General features: G+C 35.7%; 1 non-coding gene across 1 annotated transcript; it reads left to right on the top strand.

Annotated features, from left to right (window-relative positions):
- Positions 1-1392: 1392 nt before the first annotated feature.
- Trnae-uuc lies at positions 1393-1464 on the top strand. The gene has a single exon. It is a non-coding gene; the product is annotated as a tRNA-Glu (tRNA).
- Positions 1465-4672: the final 3208 nt, after the last annotated feature.

Genomic DNA, 4672 nt, shown 5'->3' with positions numbered 1-4672 from the left:
CTGTCCCAGGATTGGGGCGAGCCTATCGCCATATCGGGCATAAAATCCATACTCCTTGCTGATACTGAGCAAAAAATTCAAATATCACTTTGCCCGATCCGGGATTCGACCAGGAACAACTACCACCAAATAGTTAATAGATGACGACTGCAGATTTTTCATGCCGAAATATTTTTTGTGTCATTGGCATATTTATTCTGTTGAACGTCTTTTAACCGTGAAAATAAAGACAAAGCTAGTCTACAATAAACAATTAAAATGTATTTCTTAAACAAATGGTTAAGTTATAACGATGAAAATTTGTAGGAGTAGTATCATATTGCTTCGGGCCTGTCTTTCAGACAACCTTAGGCGCGATGTCTTAACGAATGGCTTTATGTTTATTGGTTTTGTTAATTTACATTATTTATAATGATTTTATATAGGCATCATAATAAAATTATTTTTCGGGGAGGGGAAACCCTCTTAGTAGTAAAAGAAGCTTGTACCAACAAGGGGATATTATTAAAAATAATAATATCAGCCCTGTATTATATACTTGCCCACTGCTGAGCATGGGCCTCCTTTACTACTGAGAGGGATTAGGCCTTAGTCCACCACGCTGGCCTAGTGCGGATTGGTAGACTACACACACCTTCGAAATTCTTATAGAGAACTTCTCAGATGTGTAGGTTTCCTCACGATGTTTTCCTTCACCGTTAAAGCGAACGATAAATTTACAAAGAATACACACATGATTTTAGAAAAGTCAGAGGTGTGTGCCCTTTGGATTTGAACCTGCGGACATTCGTCTTGGCAGTCCGTTCCACACCCAACTAGGCTATCGCCGCGTCTAAGGGGATATTATATAGAACTGGTATTCAGTGACGAAGGGATTGCCATATAGGTTATTACTAATATACATAAATACGGCTAACAAATCGTTCTAATGATAATTATTATATAAATTACGAAAGGGAAGCTGACAGTAATCAAGATTATATGGACCCTTGGTCTCTGCTGGTATTATAATTATCAGTTTGAGACGAAACAATGAATTTGCCTTGGCGAATAATACTGCTATGCAGTGCTTGCACACACAACATCATAACAACCGTTTGCGTTCTCAAAAAAAATCAAACACATTTTAGAGAATTTATTGTGTGCGTATTTTCACTTCATCGTAAACTGTTTATGATCGAAGTTGGCAGTAAAATTTTAATCGGTTTGGAGATTTAGGCTTATCTTCGTACTAAAATGGATGTTAAAGTGATTAAAATAGTTCATCAGTTTCGTGGCTTCTTTAGACTCGTGGCATATACGGGCTAGTAAGTTGTTGAGTTTGAATCCTAGATCATGCAACCCGTTGTGAGTTAATAATATAGATAATATAACTTTGTCAAAGCTATCATATCCCGTATGGTCTAGTGGCTAGGATACCTGGCTTTCACCCAGGAGGCTCGGGTTCGATTCCCAGTACGGGAAACTCCTTTTTAATTCAATATTTCGCTGGAATCTTATAACAGAGTGGGTTATTTTGTTGGTTGGTTAATGGGAATATATGATTTTCATGTTCTGTGTAATTTTTGAGACTGGGAGTATATTTATGTGTGTATATAATATTATTGATAGGTATCAAGTTTTCATAGTTAGATTTTTGTATGTCAGCTCAACATAATATGAATTTTACCAGATGCCAGATGGTAAGTGGTCACCATCGTCCTCTTTCTAGTACAATCATAATAATATTTTTTTCAAAGGATTAACGGATTAAGGGATATTAGGTACATCTGAAAAAGATTGGTCAGGGGACCAATGTTATTCAACTAACTTTATTTATTTATTTATTCCTTCATATACAAATGTATACATGCGGACTAATACCATAGGTATTCTCTAGCAATCTTAGGGTGGTGCAGAGATAATCGCGATAGGTGCATGAAAGAAAGGTTGAAAATTTAAGTTAAAATAATAAATATTAAAAATATATATACATAGATAAATAAATACACAAAATAAATAATATTATACATAAATATATATGTAATATGCAGGGTGTCCCAGAAAGTAGTGTCAAGCGGAGGTCCAGAGATAGAGCACCCCTTGCGGTATCCGAATAACAACTAATGAAAATTTTGATGCAATAAAAAAATCTCGAATAAGTCTTCTACTTTTTTAAAAAGAAAACATTTAATCGTTCAAATTGAAACTTCTCAAAAATTCAGAAAAATATTCATAACTCGAAAACTATGAAAAATCGCAGAACATACATGGAGGTGATTCGGATACCCCAAGGGGTGCTCTATCTTTGGACCTCCGCTTGACACTACTTTCTGGGACACCCTGTATAGAGAACTAAGGTGATGACTCTTCCGCTTTATTTGAAAGTAATTGCCGGACTCTAATTTTGAACGCTAGCCGCGTAGTGGACGCCCTAATTTCGAGAGGGACTTTACCTTTACTTTACCTTTTACCTTAACTAAGAACTGAAACCAGGATCTCCAACGTTATCCCTACGCTATGAGTAGACTTAATCACATTATAAATTGAACATAAACACAAACAATTAATAAATAATTCACAATTGTAGGTCATTCAAACCCATCTAGTCATGATCTGCTCCTGTCACAACTCGGACAAATTTACAACATCGAATTAATTACCATGATAGAACTGTTCTGTCACTGACGTTTCGAGGTCCAAATTAATGTTCACTGTTTCAAGCATTGCATCTGATATGACCTAAATCGAGATTCGTAATGTTATACGGATCAATATTGTTTAAAGGAGAATCGGAATGTTCTGAACAAAATTATTAGATTCAAGTGATTTAATTACTAAATTGCAACTATATATTCTTTTTTTGTTGCATTCAAAATGTTACATTGATCAATATTGTTTAAAGGAGAATAGGAATGTTCTGAACAAAGTTATTAGATTCAAGTGGTTTAATTACTATAGTGCATTTTTTATTGCTTTGAATGACGAGAATAGCTTGCTGTTCGCCGGATGGTAAGCGATACAACAGTAGTAACACCATCCAACACCTAGACTAGCTTTTGTACTGGGCACTACCCGCTTTAAAGTTTTCCACGGTACGATACAGTAAAATATAAACTAACGACACGTCTGTTGGTACTCTCCAGAATTGCGCCGTTTTTTCCGAATGAACATTGTACATCGGCTAGCGGAACGTGGCTCTTTGAAGTGGCTATGGTAGACTTTTATCATGTATAGGCAGTTTTGTAGGCGGTGGAAATTCAGTCAATATTGTTACTAGGAATTTATGACACTATGGGCCATATTGGTAAATCAATCTCATCTTTGAAAAGGATCTCAAGTAGACATATACAGTCTTACTTATAAACATGTTTTAGCGTTAAGAGGTGATTAAAAATTGCTTAAATAGCTGTCAAAAGCATCATCGGTTTCCTTGTTTAAACTTTATTAAGAGGCAAGATGGTGGGTTTTAACTTATAGCTGATCGCGTAAATTAGTATTATAACTAAGCATAGCTTTGCGACTTTTTTATAAGTAAGACTGTTAATGTATTGAACTATTTAATAAGCAAAGCTTAAGTTGACATTTAAGAGCCTGTTCTCAGCTAACTTGGAGTTGTTTAATACAGCTGTCCAAATCCGTCATATGCTGTGACTTGATATATAATTTGAGATGTTGTCGATATCATTTTATTGAGTAGCGACGACCTTAAGTTGCTGGCTTTAATTTGACAGCGTCTCAGCTGATATCGCACTTGAGAGCGAACTTGAGTTGCTTCTATTGATATGACCCGTAAAATCTATGTCTAATAACGAGTAAAGTGCATACCAAGCATTAGTTCGTAATTCTATGTTCGTGATGCTGTCACTAATATTCAAAAGATGTAGTTTTGTTTATTAAGCGAGCTCATCATTAAGTTATGGTCATTATGTTGTTAGTGGTAGGATATATTTTATATCCGCCCGGATAGCGACCACCAGATACAAGATGTTAAAACCGCCATAATGACTCACGTAAGTGGTCGCGTTACAGGATCAGCCTGTGTATATTCAGTTCCAACAGGCCGGCATAAGTGTCGACTGTCGAGAGGTAATCATCTCACGTCAATCGACATTAATTGGCATCACACCACTTACCATCAGATGCAGTAGTATCACTTTGTCATGCCCGAATAAAGTTATTTATTTATCAAAACTCTCTCCAAAATATAAAAGTTAAATTTATTGGAATCAGAAAACAGGGTTTGCATCAAAGCGACGAAAAAATTAGCTATGAAGTGAAAGTGTAATCGATGTTGGGAAGCGACCGTCGGCCGAAGGCAGAATCATGATAATAGCCACGGCAACTTAGCACCCCGAGCGAGACCATGATTGCGCTAGGGATGGGCATGTGTTTATCGATATTTTTACTATGCATAAATTATTAGCTTTTGTTCGTGCCCCGTAATCTCTCCAGGAATAAGTGTAGTTCCTCTGTAAGTAATGTAGCTCTAATTACTATTATTAGGTAAGTAGTTTTGTTCATTACAAACAAACATACAAAAAGTTTCTATTTATAATGTTAGTAGAAATATAATAAGTCAATGCACGCGAGGGTGTGTCATGATAATTTGGGTGAAATATGTATTCACAAAAAATGTCTTCACAAACGTATAAAAATCATATATAATCTAAATTGATTAAAGCTGTCGCTA

This window comes from Manduca sexta, chromosome 7, assembly GCF_014839805.1.
Source record: "Manduca sexta isolate Smith_Timp_Sample1 chromosome 7, JHU_Msex_v1.0, whole genome shotgun sequence".
NCBI classification, from domain to species: domain Eukaryota; kingdom Metazoa; phylum Arthropoda; class Insecta; order Lepidoptera; family Sphingidae; genus Manduca; species Manduca sexta.
The sequence above is the reverse complement of the archived record's forward strand: the minus strand, read 5'-3'. Positions and strand labels throughout refer to the sequence as shown.